The sequence below is a fragment of the Pelmatolapia mariae genome, linkage group LG17 (genome assembly GCF_036321145.2).
Source record: "Pelmatolapia mariae isolate MD_Pm_ZW linkage group LG17, Pm_UMD_F_2, whole genome shotgun sequence".
NCBI classification, from domain to species: domain Eukaryota; kingdom Metazoa; phylum Chordata; class Actinopteri; order Cichliformes; family Cichlidae; genus Pelmatolapia; species Pelmatolapia mariae.
Window position 1 is genome coordinate 9,639,272 of NC_086242.1, and position 27,587 is coordinate 9,666,858.

Below are 27,587 nucleotides of genomic sequence, written 5' to 3' on the forward strand. Positions count from 1 at the left end.
GCACAAAACCCTCACTTAAAAATCTGTGGGGTGAACTGAAGGACAAGATGAATCAAATCTGGAGGATCCTGAGAGATTCAACAAAGACAAGGGGGCTGGGATTGCTCAGGTGACATTATGAGAATAATTCTAACGCTGGTAGTTTTTGTTTTCTGTGAAATAATTTTGCTTCTGTGTCTAAAGTAAAATAATATAAATAATATAAGCATCCAGACAAAACTAGGATGTTTGGAATATTCCTCTGTTTCTCTATCTAACAGCACTTGGGAAATACTAAATGAAATATTTATAGGGAGCTAATAATTCTGTCCTCATCTGTAATTGATCAACTGCAACAGGATACCTGGTAGCCCTGTGATGGACTGGCAGCCTGTCCAGTTAGTACCCTGCCTTTTACTCAGTGGACCCTGGGATGGGCTACAAGCCCCCCCCTGCAAGTATTAGCTGGCCAGATCATTGGATAAAGAGCTGTTGGGTATAGCTAAAACTGCTTTCAGGCAGCCCAAGCTCTGGAAATGTCTTGTGGGTAAAGCATTAAATTTCTTACGCTCCATTAAGTGTTTTAGGAATATTATTTTTAGATGTACAGTGGAGAGTTTTATTTTTAACTTATCTGATTTCCTTTGGCTCCTTCTCTCACTTCCAGGAATACATAATAAGGAGCAGAAAAGCATGCCCTTTCCCTCAGTGCTCAAGTATCTCTAAGAGTTTTTCTTTGCTTTACCACTTTTGCCTCCATCTCTGCATTGTCATATACACTTTTTTATTTCTTCTTCTGTTCTTCCATAACCTCCTTCCTGCCTCCCCATTAACCTTCCTTTCTTTCTGTCTCTCTCTTGTCCTCTCTGTAGCACTCCTCCTGTAGTGAATGGCTCTTGTGGAACTCAGAGGGTAGATGAGTCATTGTGTATTCCCAGGCATTGCTACAGGCATTGTTGTGTGTGTGTGTGTGTGTGTGTGTGTGTGTGTGTGTGTGTGTGTGTGTGTGTGTGTGTGTGTGTGTGTGTGTGTGTGTGTGCGTGCGTGCGTGATTGCACACATATACGCACAAAGGTCAGTCATGTCCCTCTGGCTCCACAGCACTGAGGGTTATGAGGAAGAATTAATTTTTTTTCATTCACACTTTAGGATGTGTAGTGTGTCCCAAACACTAATTTCCCTCCTTTTTTAGTCTCCTCTTCTCTCTTGCTCTACACGCTTCAGATTTATAACCCATTCCACGTCCACCAGCTGGAGTGAAATAGTTAGCCCTACAATGTTAATATTCCGTATTATAATCAATTTTCACCTCTGTGATAAATGACTTTGAGAGAGAGTGCAGCTGCACAGCCGCTTGTATGCTGACATTTCAGTCGGCTGAGAGCAGATACGGCACTAGTGCTGCACTTTAAGTTGGCAGTTTATGACGGCGTGATAAAATGTTGATACAAATATCTACAAGTGCTGACTTAGTATTTAAAGATATCCTTTGACCTCGTGACTAAGAACAGAAATAGGGAATGCATGTAACAAGCACACACACGGGTCTACCAAGGGATTCAATAATTAGAAGACCTTTTAATCCTTTTAAAAGATTTAAACGACCGTGTAGGATAGTGTAATAAATTGCTGTCGTGTCATGTTGTCATCAGACAATGATTTAAGATTGTTATGGCAACAATCAGCGTAGCACAAAAATCACCCGCTGATGTAAAAAACCTTATTTTCCAGTTTGTTCAGTTTCAGTTTGTGGATAAATGGAGTGCCATTAACTGATAGCAGTGTATGTACATGGTGAGGTACGGTTTGCCTTTTCCTGCCTTTGTAATTGCAAAACTCCAACTCTTTATCTGTAACACTTTGCTCTCTGTGAGAGAGATGGTGAGATGCAGAGAGGGATAGGACATGACAGGAATGACTAAAAATTGAAAACGAATGGGGCGTAAGAAAGAAAATATTAGAGTCACACAGGTGGTGGTGGCATGCTGAGAAAGAAATTGTTCAATCAAATCAAATTCTAAACAACCTATTTTCTTTTCCTTTTTTTCATCTCTCTCTTTTTTTCTTTTTTTTTTACTGTAGAGTAATCCAAAGAGAGCATTATTTTTTTGTGAGGCACATTGATTTTAATTTTGCTCATAAGTGAAAGACGCAAGAATATTTCCCTTTTGCTAGTGAACATAACAAAGGAGGATGAAATCTGATATTTTAAATACAGAAACAGATCAGAGCCTACAATCAGACCCCAAAAGCTTAAAGGAAAAGGCTAGCAGTGTTCTGTGTTTTTCACTGTCTGTGACAGGATTTGATAGCAGTATAGAAAATGTTCTAAATATTTGTTCATTTGATATTGGAGCAACCCAGGGCTTGAAAGTGAAAAATATGCAGTAGTATAGTTAACTAAAATATTTTTTGAGTTATAATTAGAGTACCATCTGGAAACTCCAGATGGCATTTACTTCATTTCTGTGACTGAGAATTTCATGCTAAAAAAGTATTCTAGATGCTTGCTTTTATAGTATTTTGAAAGTCAAGTATATACCATTCAGAAATTGTCACTAGTTATCTTTTGCAAGGTGAAGCTTTTCTAATTATGTGTGCTCAAATATGAGACTTTAAGGGAGTGCTGGACTTTTCTTTTAATTTTAACTAGCCAATACATAAACCTTTTTTGATGTGTCTGTCCCAAATTACAGCTCCTTATTCATTTTGATGGTAAGAAAGACCAGTAAAAATTTCAGGCTTTTACCTTTAATAGTCTTTGAGATATTCATATTTAAACATAACTAAAGATTTTAAAAAGTAGTTGAAATATAAAGCTAAAATTTCACAGCAATCACTACCTATGTTCAAACTCTGGACCATAAAATTTGTATGCAAATCAGAGCTGTATGAGCAGAAAATGTTCTAAAAATTGGCTGATTTGAGATGGAATGACCCAAGTGAGAATGATGCTTGTAGTAAGAAAGTGTTTTGAGTGCTTGAATAGAGAAAAAAGTGTTTTATGAAATACCAGAAAAATGTCTCACCAAGTTATAGTTAACCACCAGTACTTATACTCTAGGGTGCCCTGTTCCTCTTCCATACGCAAAAAGCTATATATGAAGAATTAGAGATTGTAAAGACAAAAAAGCATTAAAATATTTGATAACTTTGTTTTGCTTTACATTTAAAGGTATTTTGTTGTTCTAATTGCTAAAGCACAATTTATAAATACAGTGCTATGAATAAGTATTTTCCCCTTTCGTAGTAAGTAAAGTAATTGCATCTCCTCAAATTATGAATTAACTGTGATGAAACACTTTTTTTGTAAAGCTGAGTTCAATTTCACCAGGGACACACATATCTGGTTACTAAAAGACCTGTTGAATCACATGTCTGACCAAGAAAACTGAATAGTGGTGAACCAGAATTAATGCCAGGGATGCACGGCAAACTTATCCAGGAGGTTACAAAAGATCCCAGAACAACATCTAAATGTCTCACTTGCTGTTGTTAATGCCAGAGTTCATGATTTACCAATAAGAAAGAGACTAGTAATAAATGGCATCCACGAGAGAGTTTCGAAGAGGACACAAAGGCTCGTCTCACATTTGCCAAAAAACATCTTGATGATCCCCGAGACTTTTAGGAAAATATTCTGTGGACTGACGAGAAAAAAGCTGAACTGTCTGGAAGGTCTTCATCCTCTTGCACTGGTGTAAAACTAACACATTTCATAAAAACAACATCATACCAAAGGCCAATATGTTGGTGGTAATGTGTGATGACCAGGGGTTTGCTGCTTTCAACTCTGCTTGAGATTGAAATGGTCCAGTGTGGCTGAATTAAAACAATTATGCAAAGAAGAGAGGGCCAGAATTCCTCCACAGTGATGTGGAGGACTCCTTGCCAGTTATCACAAATGCTTGGCTGCAGTTCTTGCTGCCAAGAACAACAGGTTATTACGTTTAGGGGGGGTAAGTACTTTTTTCACAAACAGCCAGGTAGGTTTGGATTGCCCTGTTCTCTTATTATACAGAGTTAACATTTAAAAACTACATTTCATATCTACTTGAGCTATCTCTACCTGATAATAAAATATGTTTTATGATCTAACATTCAACATTAAGTTTGAAAGATGTTCAAAAAACTAAAAATCGGGAAGAGGGCAAATGTATTGTTCTAGAACACAGAAAACCAATTTGTGTGGATAACTTTTTTGGGGAGTGAATCACACACTTAAACTTAGTTTCAAAATGTTATTTCAGCCATTTCTTTATGTTTCTGGAGCAATATTCGTTTAATTCCAATTAAAGATTTTGCCAAGCTAAGTGGCTCCCCCCCACTTATCACACAGTATGCTGATAAATGCATCACCTGCTGAATAAAAAACATCCTTGCCAGTCAGAAGACATACAGAGACAAAGGAATAAAGAGATACATAATTCAGGGGGAAAAAGTGAGCTGGCGAAGGAAAGAGCTATAGAATTTTTTGAAGAGGAGGATGAAAGAGCAGAAGACAAAAGGGAAAATAGCAATACAAGCAACCAACAAAACACAGCGGTACTTAAAATCAGAATCAGGCAAAACTGCTGAAGGAAGATAAAACGAGAAGAGAATGACAAAGACAATGAGGGGAAAATGATGCAGAGAAGCTAAAAGACGACACCCGGAGAGTATGCGTGGGAGGCAAACTGCATGGGAAAAAAAAAATGAAAGTGAACAGTAAATATGTAATCTCTAGAGAACACTAAAGACTAGAGTAATCGATAAGATATGGAAATTTTATCGCAGTTACATGTTGTGAAAGATTGATACAAGAAGAAGAAGCAAAAAATAACTATAAGAAGTCAGCTTAGAGGAGAGAGGAGAATAGAACCAGTGTGGTTATCATATGGCGCATGGCTGCTTGTCACGGTTGGCTGGTGAGCTCTATTGATGCTTCCCTGCTCTCGCTCTTTGCAGTTTGCTGAGGGGGACACAATCTTGTCATGTGCCAACATATTGCATGTTGGTGCTGAAGCATATGGACAGCTAATGCCATACTTTGCTTCTGGAAATAATATTAGCGAGATGGGGGGAAAGGGAAGGGGGGAGCAAGAGAAAATATGAGCGAGGCTGCGATAAGGGAAGGTCTGGGAGGCAGATGAAAAAGAGAGCTCAAACGGAGTTAATGAGAAAGGCTGAGAGCATGCAAGAGGTGTGGTTGTTGATGAAGAAGACGACAACTGGTGGAAAGAGATACAGATGAGAGAAGAGGGAATGAATATGTGTCCCCAAATAGTCGACCAAACATTACTCAGTGTTTCTTTGTCAAGCAAGTTTTGATCTTTCAGTTTGTCACAGGAAAGGAAACAAAATCTTCACACAGTGTGGTGACAGTCATTTGGTAAATCATAGACAAACACTGTCATTTAGACAGCTGCTCCCTGCGATATTTAGATAGTAATTAAAAGGAAAATCAGTGTGGGATCATTTCAAGAGGGTAAAGAACACCCCTGAGACGCCGCCATGTAAGCTACAGGAAAACATCTGCCTGGCTTTTGCTGATCTCAAACATGGCTTATATCGACCATGGACTTGAACCTTTAACATTAGCTTTTTGGCAGCCATCGTGTTGATTTTTGGAGCAGGTGACAATATTTCATAGCGGATGGAGCGTTAAGTTATCAGCTAATGCAATATTGATAAACTTGCTGGTATAAGCTGATAATTCTGTTAGCTGCTGTTTTGTGCTAAATAATGCCTGCGATAAAGTACTACAATTTCATTCACTAAAACTCGATCATAAACTTCTTAGATGGCCTGTGCCTACTAGCAGACCATATCAAATCATTAGTAAGAAAATTCCATTGCAACTTCAAACATGTTAGCCAGGGGCCAAAACTGGCCTGAATAATACAAATTGGCCCAATAGATGTCTTTATAAAGTCTGAAAATTGGAGCTAAGTCATTAGCAACATGTCTTCACTGTCCCACTGTCCCAAAAAAATGTAACCATATGTGTTACAAAAACTAAAATAAGTTTGGCAAACCTTCTCTAAAGACATCATCAACACAAACACAATCAAGAAGTCCACAGATTCTGCATTTAAAAAAAAGAACTCCATACAGTTATAAAGGTGGAGGAAAGGCCAGTTAAAACATTTTCTGCTCCAGGATATCAAAACATTTACACTCCACACGTGTGTATACTGTTATGCTTGTGAGGGCTTGGCACTACAATGTCTACTATAAACTTTTTTTTTTTTTTTTTCAGCTCTGGATGTTTGCGTGCTTTGTTTGATGTGTATTTATTTAGTCAGCAATGCTAGCTGTTTCTTTGCTGGCTGTTGTAATAGACTAAATAACTCCCCATTTTGCATGTGATGCTAACAGGTTACTTCCTCTACATCCACACTAATAAACTTTATATTTTCCAGGGCTTGTTATTTCACTTCACTGCAATGCAACACAGTTGATAGCATCTATACTGTACTGTAATATTCCTTCTAGGCCCTAAAAATAATAATTTAAATGATTACCTGACTAATTGCTTGAACTTATTGCTACAAGTCGACTAGGAATATCTTTGGATGGAGAAAGGCCCTAGAGATAAGTGAGGATGGAGAGCAGGAAAGAGAGAGAAGAAAGGAGATGACTAGAGTGTGACAGGATGTTGAATTATAAATGTGGTGGAAGTGAGGCATGGTCTCATACTCCAAGCTTGCGCAGCCTGCAGTGTGGGTGGTTCATTGATGTCATCTGGCATGCAGGGCAGACACATGCACAAATGTACCAAATGTACACACACACACACACACACACACACACACACACACACACACTGTAATAAATCTACCAAGCAGTGAAATGGTTCCACCCTCACTCCGCATGTGTGCATACTGTTATGCTTGTGAGGGCTTGGCACTACAATGTCTACTGAAAACTTTTTGGATGGACAACACAATGAAGAGGGCTGACATAAATGCAGCAAAAATCATGTCGTGTCAAAAGGCTTTTGACAGAATTTCAAATATTAAAAAAATTAATTACTATTAATTAAAACTTAAAGTAAGCTTAGGAAGTACACTCTAAAAACTAAAACTGACATTTACTTAAAATTTTTGAGGCAACACTTTTACACTTAAAAATATTGCGTAGACTGGAAACCAGTCAAATCTGTTCCATATACTTGCTCAATTGAATAACTAAGGCTTAAACATATTAAGTTGAAATTAATAATTGTAGTTGTTACACAAACATCCAATTACATCCGATTACAAGACGAACTGCCAACTCTTGAGCCATGATCACCCCCTAACATTCAAATATGAATGTTATTGTATTTCACTGGTAGTCTAAGTCTAAAAAAACAAACAAACTAATATGCAGTTGTGTGTTTCATAATACATGTATGAAAAATGACCACATGTTAACATTTTTCCAAATGAAAATTTAACTTTAATAAACACGGCAATAACTCAAAATAAACAAGCACTAAAAAGAGCCTTTCCCCTTTTAGCTCAAAGCCTTACATACTTGAAGGATAAATGGCAAACCAGGAGAGCAAACACAAAAGCTCAGAGTAGTTAAAAAACAAAATGAACAAAACAATGAAAAAGGCTCATGGTACTCAATTACTCTACAATATCGTGTTTTACTTACACTTTTCAGTTGTAGTTGCTGACAATAAATAATATTGATTTGAATAATTAATGATTTTAGTACAAGATACTGAGGAGTATAGATACCTATTTCTCAAATATTTTGATTCAATTTTAAACAAAAATATTAAGTACATGCAAAGAAGGTATTCTGTGAACCACATACTGAATTTTTTGTCTGAGATAAATGTAAATAAATACCCTAATTTAACACAAACACATACGTTAACATTTTAGACATTTATTTCAACTTATCAAACTCAAATAATTACTATGAGGATATTCATAGATTTTATCAGGCTCATCTAACTTATATTTATAGTGATATTTACTAAGCCTCTGAATTACTTTTTAGAGTGTACCCTTTTCTCTGAGGAATGCACAGTTCAGTTGCTGTCTTTATGTAATAAATATTTTTGAATCTCTATTTTTCATATTTGTCACTTTGGATCATGGACCATTTCTTTTAAAGTGCAGTGCACTTTATCACGCTCACATTGGCATAAGCTGAGGTAGATTTCACAGTAAGAGGTGATTTATTTATAGTCTACGTCACGTCTATGTCAAAGTTATGATAATGACACCAGTGCATGATTCAGGGCCGTGCAAGAAAATTGCATACATTACAAATATTTAGTCAAAGTCAACCATTAGTTGCAAAACCAGCAAACTCTGCATGAAACATCTAACATAGGTGACTTTCAGATCAAGATCATGCTGCAGACAGGTGCGTAGTTGCAGTTCAACACGTTAAAAGTGTTGTAGGGCAACCCTTTTAACGTGTTGCCCTAACTCACCTTTGTAGGGCATTCTAATGTCAATGATCAGGCAAGTGGTTGCACCACAGTATTTCTAGTAGTCTCCCAATGTACTGGCTCGTGTTCATTTCTCTTTTATTTAACCAACTTGGACAATTTGTCATGTTTAATGCAAACTAAGGCCAACCGCTGCAATCTGCTAGCAATCAAAAGAGAGGTTTTTGCCAACCAGTCGAGGAATACACAATTTTCACTTGCCATGTGGTCGCAGACCCCTCTCTAGGCCTGTATGGTTGAGACCTTATTCACTTGACTCTACACTGACAAAAATCTAAAATAGCAGATGACTTAACGTCCTGTGATTAGCAGTCAAGTAACTTCAAAACCTCAACAGCATGCTTCTTCAGGCACATTTAGAACCATGTAATTTTACGGCATTAAATGATGATTTAACCCTGACCTAAGATGGTTTAGTTCAGGGTTAAAGTCACGGTTTAGGTGACAGTATGTGGCATAAAAGATGTGTGAAAAACAAAAAAGATAAAGTGTGACAACATGAAATAACTTGAGAAAATTTCATGATGCAAGACTAGAAACTCACCTGAAACACAGTTATGTTAAAGTTTGTCACTTGCTATAGTTTGAGCTACCTCCGCATGCTGTTGTAGAAAATGCAAAAATCCAGCTTTATTTACATACGCGGATAACCTCCATAGAATTGCATAGGTCTTGTCAGAATTCTGCCTTCCTTTAAATGACATTTTTTTAGGCTTTGAAGGTCATTAACAGGCTTAATGGTACTTTGATGATTGGCAAAACAACTTAACTATTTGAACTTTTGCATCGGACAAAGATGAGTCAGCTTGTAATGGCATGTAGGATGGCGTGATGAAAATTATATACAACATTGGGTTTGACATTTTCGTCTGAGCAATTCATTTTTCAGAAAGTCTGCCACGGTGTAATGGATTTTTTTCTAAGCTTTAGTCAATTAGAAAGGGGGGAGAAAAGAAGTGAGATAAAGGAAAAGATGAAAGGAGACGAATGTGAACAAGCAGAGGCCAAGACAGAGGAAGCGATAGACTGAGATGGAGAGGAAGGACAGAGAGATAAACAAGAGTCAGTAAAGATACACAAGATAAAAGAGGAAATGACGAGGAGGACAAAGAGAGACAGTGATGAAGGGACAATGAAACTAGTGAAAAGCGGTGATTAAAGAAGAAATACGAGAAGGATTTAAATGGTGGCATAAAACAAGAGAGGAGGTGAACAAATAGGCCAAAAGAGAGAGTGTGACAAACAATACTGCATTACAGAGGTCAACAGAGGCAGAAGTTCGGTTCCAATATTTAATCTGATCGAGACATCATTAATCACAAAGGAACTAGCTTGTGGTGAATTTAACCCACTTAATGGGAAGAAAAGCTGTACAAGAAAACGGGACAAGACGTGCACACTTTAATGTTTGTGCTGACTCACAGAGAGCTTTATTGTTTGCTGCCATGTTTGGCATGCACACACACACACACACACACACACACACACACACACACACACACACACACACACAAGTGGACAGTATGTAATCCTACAGAATCACAAGTTAGAGATGCACTTATACTATCTTATTACTTATAACATATAGCTTATTAAGTATTCACAAGCTATGAATAGTTATTAAGATGTAGGTGCACACACATATAACACAGAAATGGTCTCATTGGATACCAAACAACTTACTCTCTTCAGTGTCTCCAGAGGGACAGGCTACAGTGTAATTAGGTCTTGTTTGGTCAGGAGTTTCATTGGAAGCTTGGGAATTGTCTCAAGCAAAACCACAGCTTCTCACAGAAGACAAGAAGGGGAAGTATTGATAATATCATCTAAAAGCCAGAAAACAACAAGAAGTAGGAATAATTGAAAAGTGATTTTAGTGTGGAAAACTAATGGCAGCAACTTGTTACTAGCCAGATTTTGGCTTACAAGTATATCAGTATATTTTTCAAATATATATATTTTTAAATGTCCTGCTTCAATACACTTTTTTTGCTTGTGGCTGGTTTCCTTTTTAAAATATATATTAAAGTGTTTAAACAGGTTATAACTCTGTATTTGGTTTAGTAGTAGTTGATACAAAATACAGTGGAACCCCGACTTACGAAATTAATTCTTTCCCGAGGGTTTTTCGTAAGTCGAAAATGTTCGTAAGTCGAATCACCCATCGTGCCTTTTGAGTGAATGATAGGCTATAGGCTAATTGCTAACTGCAACAACAATACGTCGTTCAAGTGGAACAGCGAAGCGCAAGTATGAAAGCCAAGGGGGTTGTCACATGATTCAGAAGGCATTGTGGGCATTGTAGGCATTCTGGGCTCAGCCAACCAGCGGATTTCGTTACGTGGGCATTTTGCCGTAACATGGGCAGAAATATTGCCGTTAAGTGCCTTCGTAACTTGAATTTTTCGTTAAATGGGGTATTCATAAGTTGGGGTTCCACTGTATTAATATAAGTATGCTAACAAGTCCACAGTGACAATGCTGACTGACTTGTGATTTTCAGTGCTTGGCATGTCCTTCTTCATAGCCACACAGGCCTAGAGATTGGTCAATCTATGTATTTCACGACTAGTTGGCAAAAACATCCTTGCTTTTAATTGCTAACAGATTGGAAGATACAGATTTGCAAACACGCTCTGACCATTCAAAGTGTGAAACATCAGAAATGGAGACTTTTTTCCATTTCTCACCTCATTGATATGTCGTCCATGTTCCCTTTGTGTCTGTGTTCCAATGAGATCTGCCATGAATTACACTCTGTTTTAATTTATATTTTGTACACCGGCCCATCTATTTGAAATTTTGGATGTGCATAGTTGTTGAAATGTTTCAGGATTTTTTTTTTTTACCACAAAAATATATTTCATTATGTCCCAGTCATCACCAGTACTGTAGCCATATTGTTACAGTATAATGAAATTGGAAATCATAAAACTTAACTAATAGATAGATAGATACTTGCCATTGTACAGCATGCCATTATACAGACACATGAAGGAGCCACAGCTTAACCTTAAGTGCATGGGTGATAGGTGTGCTCCTTGGATAAAGATGTGTAGTTGAGAAATCATGGCTGGTACTCAAGTGAAGAAAGGCGCTAAAAATGTTTATCTCAAAGCACAGCAGGGGGGTTTGAAATGGCAAGTTCTGGTCAGGAAGGCCAGCAAATATCTTAGAGGTTAAAAGGGCTTTCTTGGCCTGAGTGAAACATAAAGCACTTTCCCCCAGGCACATCTCTGCTTCAAACAGCTTCGCCAGTCAAATTCTTATGGCTAGGTTACAGAAGGTCCTAAAGCAGAGGAGAAGGGCTTAACAAAGGGAGAAAAATCGCACCAGTGTTTTGAATGATCTGTAAAACAAATTCTTTGTTTTTTTTGTCTTGGACCTTCAATGACTGAAACAACAGGAAATCCAAGACATAAGAATATGTTACGTGCAGCTTATTTAATAAAATCAAAGTGATTTAAAGCGCTGGTTATTTTCATGGAGAGAAAAGATGATGTGTTTCAGAAGACGTTCTTAAGATTAGAAATACATGTAAATTAAAGTTTACTGCTTTGAAAATTCTGATGACCCTAACTCTGACCCTGAACAAGTTAGAATCGTTAGTGCCAAAAGGCCACTAAAAAGGCATAAAATTGTATTTAATTAAAACAAAGTTCTTGATTAGGTTGCAGTATGTTGTGTTATGATGTCCAATAATGCCACGCACATGGTGGTATCCTCATGCAATAGTGTTGTGTTACATGCAATGGTTGTAGTGTGAATAACTGTCACTGCAAGGAAGGTACCTAATTATATTCCATGTATTTATAATGACAATAAAGATAAATTCAATTCAATTCAGTATGCAGGCCAGAGGTTACACTTAATTTAAGTAAAGTTTAGGTATTAAACTTTTCCTAATTAAAATACTGTCATTAGCAGAATGCTGGATTGCCAGTAAAGAGTATTTTGAAATGATTTTCATAATGATATAGATGATATAGAAAATGAAATTGCTAATAAAGCTTGTTTAAAATGGTTTAGTGGTAACCTTTTATGTTTGATCTTATATAAAGGTAGACCTAGGACTTTATTTGTAAAGATTTTTTAAAGATATATACTTAAATGTAGTTTAGGTATATGATAAGCATATCATGAGGGGAGAAGTGCTTAGGTCATTTCATAGAAATCGACAAGATCAGAGACGTGGTAAAGAAGATTAAAACCACATAGCTTTTTGCATAGGCTAAACAGGGGATTGATAAACAAAACCAAATGTGTGGTTTCATTTAGTGGTAGTGTGTCACCACTGCAATGTGAGAGAGAAATGGAGAACAAAGGTCACCATAGGCTTAGATGCATTTGCTACCCAAACTGCAAAATTTCTTCATACCCTGCAAGAAAATGAACTGGATGAAACATATTTAAAGTGTAGAAATTAAAATTGATCTTAATTAAAAGAGATTATGGTCATTATGAATACATGTGTTGCAATAATATCACTGAATTAATTTCCCAAGTGCCAGCACGACAGCGAGAGAGAGAGAGAGAAAGAGAGAGAGAGAGAGAGAATAAAATGGATTATCTTGGTGTAGTAGCACCTGGCCATTATGGCATACATTTTTATAATTCTGTGCTTCCAGTGTGTGTAGTAGTTCAACTGATTCTAGAAGCAAGCATTCATTCAGAGACTACGTTAAAAAGGCCTCTGAGCATTTATTTGAGTAGTTATTTAGAGCCAGAATCTAACTTAACTTACAATGAATGGTGACTAGGAGAATACCTTTAGGTATAGAATCATTACTCAAATCTGTTTGCCTACTTCCCCTCAAAATCCATCCATCCATCCATCCATCCATTCATCCATCCATTAATCCATTTTCTTCCGCTTATCAGGGGCTGGGTCCCAGGGGCACTGGGACCCAGCCAGCTACCTCTTCCAGCTTGTTCAGGGAGAAAAAAAACAATGTGTACCCAGGTCAGCCGAGAGTTATAATCTCTCCAGTGAGTCATGGGTCTGCCCCGAGGCTTCCTCCCAGTGGGACACCTGGCAGGAGGCCTCATCCAGGATGCACCCAGGAGACATTCTTGTCAGATGCCCTCACTACCTCAACTGGCTCCTTTTGATTTGGAGAAGTAGTGGCTCTACTCTGAGCACCTCCTGGATTGTTGAACTCCTCACCATCTCTCTAAGTGTTGAGGCCAGCCACCCTTCGGAGAAAGCTCATTTCTGCCACTTGTATCCGCAATCTCATTCTTTTGGTCACTACCCAAAGCTTGTGACCATAGGTGAATGTAGGGATGTAGATCAACCAGTAAATTGAGAGCATTTACGGTCAGTTCTTCCTTCACCACGATGGACCACTACAGCATCTGCATCACTGCAACTGCAGCACCAATCCAGCTCTCCTCTCTCTTCACTCGTGAACAAGACCCTGAGATACTGAAACTCTACTTAGGACAGTAACTCGTTCCTGACCCGAAGTGGGTACTCCACCCTTTTTTGGCTCAGCACCATGGCCTCAAACGTGGAGGTGCTGATTGTCATTGCTGCCGCTTCACACACTGTGAACCACTCTAGTGCAAGCTTGAGGCCACCACCTGATGAAGCCAACAAAATGATAGCATCTGCGAAAAGCAGAGATGAGATTCTGAGACTGCCTAAGTGGAAGCCTTTCACATCTTGGCTACACCTAGAAATTCAGTCCATAAAATGCATGAACAGAACTGGTGACAAAGGGCAGCTTTGGCAGAGTCTAACATGTACTGGGAATGAGACTTATTGCCAGTTATAGGGACCAAGCTTTTGCATCAGTTGTATACGATTGATGTGGTGGTTCTCATTTTTAACAAGGGGGACCGGAAAGTATGCACCAACTATAGGGGGATTACACTCCTCATTCTCCCCTGGAAAGTCTATGCCAGGGTGCTGGAGAGTCCATCTCTTAGTCTAACCTCAGATACAGGAGGAACAATCCCCTCAAAATAAGATTTTAAAAAGCTTTGTTTTCTTTTACATACTTCTACCACTAGCTATACTAGTATTCAATTAATTCTTTAAGACCTTTTTCTTTTATGTAATGCCTTGGTTGGCACCTACCAAAATGTGCCAGGGGAAGAACAAACTGAACTTGCAACAGGGACATAGACATGACAGGCTCACTGCTACAAGTAGGGAGGCCGAAAGAAGAGCTACTGCAGCAGAAACTGCTCAAAACTTAATGGCAGAAGGTGTTGGAACATACTGTGTATGCTAACATCTAACTATCACCCTTAGAATTGGGCAGGGCAATAATATTCTCTCACAATGGACTTTAGCAGCAGGACTTCCTGCTAATTTGTTTGGCTCTGATACCACAGGACAACTTTAGAGTGTTGCCCATTTCCATGTTCTATTGACACAAATCGACAAACCCAAAATGGATTTAATTTTTTAGCTAATGATTGTGTGTTTGTGCTGAGGGTTATGGATAATGTAGTCTTATACAATAAAATCTGAGTGAAGTTTTAAGAGAAATGGGCATAGGCAGAGCCACAGTCCCTAAAGTTTTGGTTTCTGTCTGGATTGAAAGTTTTTCCTGAATCAATTTATAGAAGAATGAAGTCTTTAAAAATAAAATTTCCCACCCCCACCCAAGAACATGTTTCATGCTGCTGTAAATGACTTTGTTAATAGACTAATAAAGCATGATAGGTATATTAACTTTTGGCATTAAATGACCCAGTGAGCTTCACTGCTTGTAGACTTAATCTATAAGAGCTTTCAGATCTTCTCTCTGGATACTTGATCTCCTTTATTAAACATAAAGCCAGGTCAGGAGTCAAAGCAATAATCTCGACAACATATTGTTTCTGTCTACTGAAATAAGATACGTCCTAGAGTAACTGACCAGTTCCTTCTCAGGATTTTGCCTACTAAGATGCTGACTCTCTTAAAGAAAAAAAAAATCAAGATTAACAATGATGATTGGATCCACAATCTTTAAGAGTCTGCATAACACCTCATTCCTCTGAGCTACTGCTTCAGATAACTTCCATTTCCTTTGAGCTTGCTTTGTCAACACTCCAATATTCCTGGTGGGGTACTTCAATACACAACTTCTGACCCTCTGACTAGTTTTTAAAACCTGTTATTCTGTAAGAGATACAGTTCCATCTCAGCACCAGGAAAGTAATGCAGGCTCATATGGCAAGAAAAAAAATTGCACTGTACTCCAATCTCCTACACCATAGTATCAAGTGTATTCTACATTTTTGGAAAAACAGAACTAAATTCTAAATCTTGATGTTATATTGAATATACTGAATAAGGGAAACAATATAACAGAGACATACAGGACACTGTGTCACATGTTATTTTAAGCAAAAAAAAAAAAAAGACACTAAGAGAACTGCCTTCCTATTTTAACTATTCTAGCTCTCTTCCATGACCCTTTCTGTCTCACTGTCAGAAAAAGAAAACTCACTTCCCCTGCCAATCCAAACCACCCTTGTGACAACTATTTCCAGAGCTGTGCAGCCTGTGAATATGCAACCTTGTGCATGTGAACTGAATTTTATTACAGCACCGATGTCCTTTACAGGAGTGAATATGAGATTCAAAACAAAGTTTATCCCATTAACTTAAAATGTTTTTTTAGCTGACTATAATTTGCAAAATGAATATACAGAGCTATCAATTATTCAACTAGATCATTGCATTAATCAGTTTTACATGAGGGAGACTTGTATTGTCTTTATGTGGCAATAGCAAACCTTTAGACAACTTGTATGTCACTGAGACCCCATCATTCCCTTTTTGATGCAATTTTACAATTATGTTGTCAAAAGGGGCCCGGAGGCCTATATTGAAACTGGATGAAAGTGCAGGACCTAGTATGATGACAACAGTAGTTTTAACAGTTTTATTTTACTTAGTGACAAACACAGCATAATAACTTGGCAAAGAAATGTGACTAACTTAGAGGGAATACAATATACAACATTGCAGGGTCAGGGGTTTGGGCCTGGGGGGACAAGCAAGGTGAGTCGTGGCTGGAAATGGAAGTGATTGCACTGAGGAGAGATGACAGAGGGGTTAGACTGTTTTAAAAAGAGTGGAATGGCTGACCTGGGTTTCAAGAGATCCAGCGAGCAAAAGGTGCAAAAGGTGGCAGGAGGCAGGCAGGTGTAGAGCTGGAAGCTGTCCAAGTGATGGAGTGTTAACAGCAGAGAGTATGGTTTGGAGTCCGAGAGGTGAGCAAGCCTGAGGGATGAGCCGTGACGTGGCGTAACCAGAAAACTGCAGCACAAAAGAACAAGGTAAATACGTGGACTAGAGACAATGGCATAGAGTGTAAGAGCCTGTTACCAATGTGGGTCAGTTGACAAACTGGCAATGAGAAGATGTCAACGTGGGTCTTAAATATCTGAGGCTGACTGCTTCAGACCAGCTCCAGGTGAATTGCACAGGTGAGGAAATGATAGGCCTGCCCACGGGTAGATACAGGTGAATCTGGAACCCAGTGGAAATTTCCGGCAGCTCACCCGGACCGTGATATATGTCAAGCGAAACAGGAAATTAATATTAATATTTTTTTAAATAGGAATATTTTAAAGCAGAGATATGTTGCAGGGATTACAAAAATCATGATACTGGTATAACTGTATGCGTTTTTTTATGTTGGTGTCTTTGTTTTACCTTGTTTTTCAGTCAATTTTATTTTATTTCATTTTGTATTTGTTTTTATGTTTTATATATGTGTTTTATACAGTGTAGTTAGATAAAAGAGTGATTTACAAAATAAACTGCTTATTAAAAGATGCATTTCATATAAATACATTTAAACAGTCCCACTGTACCTAAAAATCTGACATTTACAGCATAAAACATGGTTAGAAAATTATGAAAATATTAATCGTTTGGTTGTATTTATTTAATAATAAGTATTTTGTTTTACTGAGAGTAAAATTTACCAACTTCTAATCAAATTGTTAGAAAAGACAGCTATTTTGTCTTCCTTTTTTGTTGCTGCGGAAGTCTGACTATCCTGTAATGTAGAGTGATATGTATTTAACATATTACCTTTCAATTACAATATGAATACTTTCATCAAGGCTATGGAAATTATGAACTTGTCGGCATAAAGTTAAGGCTACAAAGAAATAATCAGTGGAATTTACCACTATGTAAACAATGTAACAAAATATAATTGGCACTTGCAGATTCTCTGAAATGTTATGGAGCTGATGAGCCTATCTTCAGAGGTTGTGGATGGCCCATAGACAGTTCAGTATTGTAGGACAGTGATGGCTTTTGTGACAATTTTTCCTTTAGAAAAGTAAATTTAAATGCAACTTTCAGTGTTGGTGGTTGCTTTGAAATTTAGCCTGGCCTTGTATCCATGCTTGTAAAGTGAAAATCAAGGCTTGCACACACATCCATCCCCGGTTGAACTTACTGTCCACTACTCATAAACAAATGAAGTTTAAGAAGCTCAACAATAAATTGTATCAGTAAACATTATACCTGTCTTTTTAGTATGTTTATCTTTGTTTGTGAGCACATCAACAGTGTTCGCTTAGTGCTGTGTTAGTACAGCCTTAGAGTCTGTAGCAAAGCTGTTGGGGAGTATATGTCAGCATGACTGTGCAATCAGGGCCCTATTTAACCTAGGAAGCTGGTCTTCAGCACATAGGCTGTGTAGCAGTCTTGTGCCACTTAAAGGGGATTTAATCAAGGTAAACCTATTGGACAGCCATGCTTAATTGCACTGAGCTGTGGCGCAGAACTTCCCAAATTAGCCTTCACATGGCTGCAGGGGTTTGATGGAGAAGTTTTTCATTTGTGGGGCTATTCCATGTTAATTTAATCAGTTCATTTTTTTATTTCCACACCTCACTTTTATTGATTCATCTTCCACTAGAAGATGAATCAATATTACAAAGGCACCCAAATGTTACAGCAAGGTTTTTAAAGCTGCGAGTGCTTTTAACGAGGGTGTGGGCAAGTTTACACGTCTACAATCCTCACCTAAATTATAGAGCAAGCTTAGAGGTTTAAAATGACTAGGGTTTGACATGTTATGCATCTGTCATGTCACTTATGGAAAAAGATATGTACGTGCCTGTTAGGACAAATATATTTTGAACATTTCACACAAATTGTGGCTGACAGACACCACAAAAATGGAAAGACTGAAAGTGATTGTTTATGCCAAGATTCATTGCTTCTAGACAACAGGCTTGTGTGGAGATGTGTGAGGTCTATATTAGCAGAAATATGGCCTTTTAATGTGGATTCTGAACAAAAACACGAAAATTAGCATATTTTCAAAATTAAATCAAATGAATGGATGGAAATTTGAATGGAATTTACTACTCTTTTATTCCTGGGAACAAAGTTGGTTTATCTCTAAATCTTAATAGTAACTTAATAAATCAAAAACTAAGAAACTTGTGGAATTTATGTTACTATCATATCAGGATCTCCGGTGTTCTCTATTTTTAAACCATATGATCCTGTGCAGTTAAAATCCCAAGCTTTTTTAAAATCATTATGAACATGTTGAGTTTTCCGGTGTAGACATTGCTACTGACTATCCCACCGCTTCTGAGCATCTCAGTCAGTAGCTTATCACTTGAAGACCATCAATGACTTCCTTAGACCTGCGATGACTACACCTCATGATGTCTGCTGCAGAAGGCGTTAAAGTTCTCTTACTGTATACACAATGGTCACAAACACGCGCCAAAACCAGTTTCCCTCTAGAGTTGCCTTCTTCATGTCTTCCTTGCCTCTGTCCTTTTTCCCACCCACATCTCTCTCACACAGTTTCTCATTCCTTTCATCTATGCGTGTGTGTGTCTGTGGATGGTTCAGTCAGTAATAGGATTGAGAAGATTATGCTTGGGCCATTGTTGTAATGTCCATGTTTTACAAATCTCTCCCTCCTCAGAAACTCTAATGCCAGTTGCCACATAAAGAATATGAAATGATGCAGCTTTTGCAGTGAACACTTCATCCCTCTTTTCTTCACTGTCTGCCATTCTTTTCTCTTTTCCAGACGCCAAAGTCTAAACAGTCTAATCAAGTTTACAATCTGCTGCACAAATCAATGCACAAGCTGTGACAAGCACACCAGAATCCAAATCTTTATGTGGCCTCTCATTTTCTTTATTTAAGGATTTGAACAATGACACAATTTTTGTAGTTTGTTCTGCTCTGCACCCCAACATTGGATTTTAAGTACATTCTTTCAGCTATGGCCAGATGAGGCCTGATTTCCTACTATTCCATGACAAAGATCCAGAGTTGATTCCAAGTGTTGCACTTGGTAAGCATTTCCTGGACTCTTAATATGAAATCTAGGAGGCTGAAACACCAGAATAAAAGTATCATAGAGACGGAAAAACATTTAACCACTGGTTACACTCAAGAACAAGAAGGCCAGATTAGACTTGGCCAGAAAACATCTAAAACAGGCTGGTCAGTTCTGAAATAAATACATAAATAAAATAAAATCTTTGGAAAGATGAAACAGCTGAGGATCTGAAGCATGCCCCAATATCTGCCAAACACAATGGAGGCAATAGCGGCATTTGGCATGTATGGCTGGCAGTGGCACAGGGACACCAGCGTTTATGTGACGACTGAGAGAAGTAGGATGAATTCTGAAGTGTAGAAGGTTATACTCTGTGCTCAGATTAAGCCGATTGCTGCAAAACTGATCGGACAGTGCTTCCCAGTGCAAACAGATAATGACCCAAGAGTTTCTCAAGGCGAAGAATGCGATATTCCTTAATGGCCAAATCAGTCACTTGATCTCAGTCTAACAGAGCATGTTTTTCTCAAGATAAAACCGAATGCAGAGAGACACAAAAAACAAGCAGCAACTGAAGGTCAAGTGCAGTAGAGCCCTGGCAGAAAGTCTGAAGAGAAGAAACAGTATTTTGTTATGTCCATGGGTTCTAGGCTTCAGGCAGTTATTGACTGAAAAGCATTTTAACTATCTATTAAAACAGTCCTATGCACATAATGTAAAATGAATGATCACTTACAGTACAGTGCTGAACAAATGTAACAAATTAACAATACTGATATTGGTACAGTCATGTTTCATGTTTCTTTAATTGAAATTATTTTTTAATCCTAAAATATATTTTCTGTTGTCATCTATGAATTTTCACATTTGCTGTTTAATAAAAAAACAGAAAAAATAGTAAAGCACATTATTATTATTTTTAATAGGATGCCAAATTACAGTTATTTACTTGCAATCTTGAGCAGAAAACAAGTCCAGTGTAGCGGTTCAAATTTGGGTGTGAAAATGTAAATTCAGTTTGTTTCTTAGTCTTAAACAAGTTTTACACATTCCTAAAATATTTGTGTGTTCTTGTTTTTATGACAAGTGATGTAATAAATTTAAGCACTGTATCTGTTTAAAAGGAAAAAAAAACATTTGGCTTTAGTGGGCAATAGAAATGTAGGATGAGCAAACATTATAACAAAAATGTAAGATAATGATAATTAGATATGGCATTTCTACTTTATCGTATTAAAAATAGGAGCAGGAGAAAGTCTGGTTGGTGATTTGGTTAATTAAGGAACAGGTAAAGGCTTGTAAACACAAGGTAGTTGTGACAGAGCGCTGTCTAACAACAGAGAGTTTTCAGGGTCCATCGAATAGACAGAGGAGAAAATGTTGGGCAGATTTATGTATCTGGGACAGAAAACTGTAGGATGAGGTGGGGTCTTCGACTTAAGGAATGTCATTAGTTATAATTATCAAATGCCCCTAAAGTTTAATATAGCATGAAAAATGTGGTTAGTCACAGATTACTTGTGTAATAAGTGTAAATTTGTACAGTAAGTTCCACAATGCTTTGCATTCAGACTTTATGAAGGCTATGTATTCAAATGGACAACTCAGGCCATTTTCCAAGCATATTTTATGCATTTTATGTAAAAATTTTACATCTTTTGTAAATGCAACTTTAGCAGTAATGTGTAGCATGAAAAATTAATGATGCCCAAGAGAATGTTGAGAGCTTCTCTTTTAGTGTTGTAGTGGTGTAATCCAAAAAACTTTTGACATATAGTTGTCCCTTACACAAGCTATTCACTCGCATTCACCTCCATCCCTGCACAAATGTATTTGTTATTCTAAATATCTCTGTACATGTGACTCTGAATGCTGAGCTGGAAGGGTGATTGGGAATGAAGCTTTCTATAATTTCTTAAAGATGTCAAACGTAGCCATGGGTTTTGACCTTTCAGCGTAGACATTCGAAACAACTAACAAGCTGTGATAGATAAATAGAATAGAATAGCTCTGTTGTACATGTAAAATGAAATTGTAGGAAAAGTTACGTAGATTGATATATATGGTCCAATAGTAGGCATAGAAAGGGTATCTTTGAAGCACAGTTAACACAAATACCACTAAGAATTTGTTAAACAGTGGTAACTGAGAATCACACAGAGCCTTTTTAAACTTATTAAAGTGAAACGATTTATGTGGCTCTTCGGGGCTGTACGGTTCATGCTACAGTAGAGGGAACTCTTTATCTTTTACATTTTACGTCTTCAAACATGAGACCCAACGTACTTCAAAATTTCTACATAACACCCAGTGGGTATTTGAAATTATTCTTTTCAGCGGTGTTCAGTTTTTGTCAAAGAAGTCAAATGAAACAGTGGGCATTGGCATTTCAATCGAGCTCTGATTTCTGATAGTGTTTATAAGAATATTTTCTTACCAACAGCACTGAGATATCTGGAAGAAAAAAATAAAACATCTACTCTTATTTTCACAAACGGCATGATCTGATTTATGAGAGGTCTTGGAGAAATAGTTGAGTTGGCCAAGGCTGGCCTGCTGTTATTTTTCCACTCAGGCTGCTTTGGTGGCCAAAATAGATGCTCCCTCTCGTATTTTTTATTTTTTTTGCAACAATGAACTAAAATGACTCTGTCCGGAAATTCCGGGAAGACTCCTGTCTTCCCGGAATTTGCGCAATGGGCTACTGCTGCAGATGTCTGCAGAGAAACAGTTCTGTGAAAAACTATTTAGACTAAGATAACCTGAGTACATACAAAACACTGTTTTTAAATTATGATTTTTTTGTGGAGGGGACTATAAAGACCTGTCTGGTAGTACGTGAAAAAGTAACCGCGGCCCTTTGTAAAATCATGAATTAATTGTGATTACCACATTTTTGGAAAGTTGAGTTCAAATTCACCAGCCACACCCAGGCCTGAATACTGTAATCTGTTGATTCAGAAAATCACTCGCTTCATCAACTGATTCACACCAAAATAAAGAACCTGTAGGTGAAAAAACATCCAAACCCTGGATCTGACCTCTCGTTTTTTACAGATCACCTTAACCTACATGCCAACTGTTAAAGCTGGAATTGTTAATGTAAGGAGAAATCTAGAAAAAGAAGAGCATACAAAACCTGTTGCATGTACTTTGTATGTGCTAAAAAAAATAAGGCAGTGCTGATATTTGGCTTCATGCAGGATTCCCACCCTGCTCTTCCACTCGAAACACGAAGCTAAACACATCTCAGCAGCATTTCTTACTTTCTGTGACTTTTTTTTTTGCTTTTTAACACTACTTTTAATACTATTTTAAACTACTCACCTGAGCTGGTGTGAAAAGTGATTGGCCAAAATCCCCCATAAGCAGATTTTGTAAAGCCTGAAAACAGAGCCCGGTGGAGCCTCAGACCTGTGCTGCATTACAATAGTGAAAGGTTATTATGGATTTTTTTTTCCCCTCCAGTGATGCCAGAAACAGCAGCTTTAACGAAACGGGTTGGCAGTTTGGAGCAGAGAATTCTGTTGTGTGTTGTGTTCGCTTTTGTTTCCATTATTAACCCTAATTTAAGTGATAATTGTCCTTTTCTGCTTCTGGAGGGAAATCGTTTATCACTGCTTTCTCGACCGTGCCAGAATAAGATTTTTTTTTTCTTTCAGCTTCTCCAAGAAATGCTTAAGTTGTGAAAAGCAACATTTTTTTATGCACATGTTCATCCTGGCCTACAGTTACTGCCAAAAGTGGAGGGTGAAATTTAATTTTGTTTGGGGGCACGCACAAATGGCTGCCTATCATAGCAGAAGGAATAAGAGAGAATTCTCTCTGGACTTGGATCTGAATACTTTTTTATCAGGATGATGAAGGCCAGATTGAAAATTGATTAGGACTTGTACAGCACAACAACAAATGTAGAAGAATTCAAAAGCAGATGGTGCTTTGGTGTAGAAAATGACCTGATGTCTGGACTCATTTCAGGTTCATTTCTTTTGCTTTTTGAAAACGCTCTAAGCAAATAAAGAGGTTTTGAAAATTCAAATTCTCAAGCTCTCTCTATCTCACACACCTCCGTACATTTCCACTCTTCCAGATAGTAACCTGATGGATGAATGGCTGAGGATAAAGCACCACACATCTGCTCTGTATCACAGTCTCAGCGGGATGTGGAGCACTTGTGCATAAAGACATTACACAGCTTGTCCTTGCTGAGATAAATTACTACCTGTGTGCACACAAACCATGTCCCCTCTCCTTTATGCAGACAAACACCTACGAGGATACAGGAACACTGTTGAGAAATAAAACTGCATCGCAGAGGGAGCTCCCTGCTGACTTCTGTCCTCACCTCAAGTTTTACATTTACATTATCCTACACTTCTCTTTTACAACCTCAATCTTAGTTTTCCACAGAGCCTGAAAAAAAGAATTCACCCTCTGGTTTGTGGATAGTGGTACAGACCAGTATTGGATAGCTGCCAGAAAAGTGAATTCATAAATTGTGGGTGAGTAACGCTGTTTTGCTCCTGTAAGCACATTCTCCTTGCACTCGCTGTAAAAATGCATTTTGTTTGCCGACATGACAGCTTCTGATTCGAACCAAAAGGAAAAAAAAAGAAAAAGAGGAAAGTATTTACATAAATTCTGTCAGAAAATGTAAAACTCTTTTTAACTTCTCTCGAATTGTCCCAAAACTAAAAACAAACAGGTTTCATTATAAACGTCATGCTTTTCTGCTGTTTTGAAAATGTGCTGTATGAGTTCTTACAATAAAATAAAGAGGATTTAATGCTTAGGTACTCTCTGAAATCCTCAAGACGAAGTGCATTGTGCATGGACAAATAGGCATAAACTGTAGAAGGCAATGCTACACGTAGTGAAATGAGAACCTTGGCTGCATCCTGTAATGTCATATTGCAGTGCTTTCCCTGTTTAGCAGCGCTTTACAAAGTTAGAGTGGCACCAGTAAGTTTTGTGTAGGCTCTAAGCTGAGCCCTGTTATTTCACTCAGTATTTTATATTTTTGCAGCAGCACAGTGGCATGGTGGTTAGCACTGTTGCCTCACCAAAGGTTTTGAGTTCAATTCCACCATCAGGCTGTGGTATTTGTGTGGGTCCTCTCCAGGTACTCTGGCTTCCTCCCACTGCCCAACGACATGCAGATAGTGGGGATAGGTTAATTGGAAGGCTCCCGCTACCCTGAAAAGGATGAGCAGAAGAGAATGAATGGATTTTATGTTTTGCCAAAACAATGGCAATAATTATGCCGCATTAACTGCAAAAGGATTCTGTTTAAAGTGTACCCTGAGATGTAAAAAATAACTTCTGCTGGATTATTTCAATACTGAAGAAAAATATATAGAATGTTTTGAAGCAGATTTTTTTGAGTTTTTGATTGACAGGAATAACAAAGTAGTCAAAAAAATGTAAGTCAGACAAAGTCTAAAAATAAGTGCTTCATGTCATATTGTATCCTTTTTGTTTGCAGCTTTCTGAATTATGACTTTTCTGACTGTAGGTAACTGCAGAGCTTTCTAAGGTTGCTAAATTACTGCCGTCATGAACTGTATTACAGCTGCTGCTACAGATGATGATTGCGTTGGTACTAAGTGGGTCAAATCCGCTGGTCCAACCACAATAACCAACTACTTTTTTTAGAACACCTGCACCTGAATTTTTTACCTGATGGATCGTCTTTGCATCACCTCTCTCGCTCTTTCTTCCTCCCCCTCAGTTCTTCACCTCAGAGTCTGAAAGACTAAGCTTCATGGCTTCTGTGTGGAAATGATGCACAGGTACAAATGTATGTGATTTAAAATACTCATTTGGCTGAGTGGCACAAAAAATGAGCACTTAAGACAAGTTTTTATAAATTCACTGTGTTTGCTAATACTGTACACCTGTGGCAGTCTGCTACAGTATACGTTCACAAATGCTCAGGAACACAGTCCTATTTCATGAGCCAGTTAGTTCGGTCTTTTGCAGGCTCAGAGTTAGGATGTTGTTGTTGTGCAGCATGGAGTTGTACCATAAATCCTCCTCTGTCCCTGACAAAATCCTCCTGGATCATATTCTGTTTTGGACTTCCACTGTCTGTCTCCTCAAAAGCCTCAAGATTTTTCAGAGATTAACTACAGGCCAGTGTAGTCACTTTCGGTGTGTGGTGGGTGTATGTGTGCATCACACTAATAAATGATTGATCCTGTGTGCACGTGTATGTGCGTGTGCGTGTCTTCGGTTTTCTCCAGAATTGTTTATCTGGTCTACTTCAGACTTGGCAAGTGTTTTTCTGGAGACCCAGAGAAGTGTTGTGTCAGGTTGCTTGGCTGAGCCTAAAAAGAAAAACATGAAATCACAGTCACCGTTTTTGTGGCAGTCAATCAGCTTATTTTACGCCATCAATTATAACAAAGATATCTTTCTAAAATACCCATGAGTTGACACTCAGAGAACAAGCTAAAGCAAATAAAGCTAAACATGTTCATGATCATCTACTGTGTGGAATCATCAACAATGTGATGCTCTGTAAGCACTGCAAACTAGAAAGGGATAGTCACCAGTGCAAATGCATAAGGACTTGAAGAAAACCATCCAAATGTACTTGATCAAGACTGCAGCAACAGACAGAACCATGTTTGCTTTTGTTTCAACCCAAGCACCATTCCAATCATGTCCTAGTGTAGTTAATGCAAAGAGTTCTGGGTCACGTGAGGAATAAGGAAGTGGCAAAATGATCATGGGAGTCATGCACTGCAATGAATTCATGTTAAGTTTGTCAGTTGCATAGCGTGAAGGATTGTGTAGTTGTGTAGTGCGATACTGTTTTAAGAGTAAAACTTGCCTGTCATTACAGCTCAATGCATGTTTCATCTGATTAAGCCACTTTGCAAAACATACACGCTCCATGCAAATCTGTCACCTTACATTTCTGTCTCTTTCTCCTTCCTAGCTCCCTGTCTTGTTTGTTTGCTCATATTATCTCATTAGCTTGTCCACCGTTAGTCAATCAATCTCCCTCTCATTGGACCACTACTCTTTGGATGAAGCCCATTAGTTACTGAGTCCTTCACTGCCTCTGTTTCTAATGCTCACAGTCTATTCACTGCCTGTCACTATCAGTTCTTATAGATGCATGTGGGTGTGCGTGGGTGTGTTTGTGTCCATATGTATTACACAATTACTGTTTGCCCTTGCATGCATGTGCATCTGGGGTAATGCTTTCTGAAGGCATAACCAAAGTTCAACTGCAAACTTAACACAGTTGATGAAGCGTAAATGAGCTTCATCATGATGAGCGAAGGTCACAATGAACACCGCCAACAAAGCACACGAACCCACACACTTACATACATCGAGTCCTAGCTCGCAATTGCCTTTTTCTGTTGTGACATATTCATGAGTGCAAGTGGAATAAGGATCACATTAGGAAAAGAACAAATGAGGCCGCAATCCTAAAATCAAAAAAGTCATCAGATCAACAAATATTTTCATTAAATATTTCCAGCTCAAAGTGTCTACTGCGTTGACTGAGGCTGTCCTCTTTTTAACATGCTGTAATGCATTGTGTCCTATTTTACTTAATAGAAAAGAGCCTCGCCAAAACAATCAGTGGTTATTCTCAGCCTCTCAGGGTTATTTATTAGCACTATTGATGCTCAGTTACTTAGCCTTTAAGCTAAATTTTTGAAAATTCTCAGAATGTCCTGAATGCTACATATTTTTGCTTCAGAAGAGTTACTCTCATATTTCATTGTGGACATTAAGCTTAGGATCAGGACTTTTCATAGCGAGTAATCCAGACTGCAGCAACATATAAATAACTAACCTTGTGTTGTGGCTGAATCATTTCAGAAGTTCTCTCCTGAAGTTTGATCTGTTTT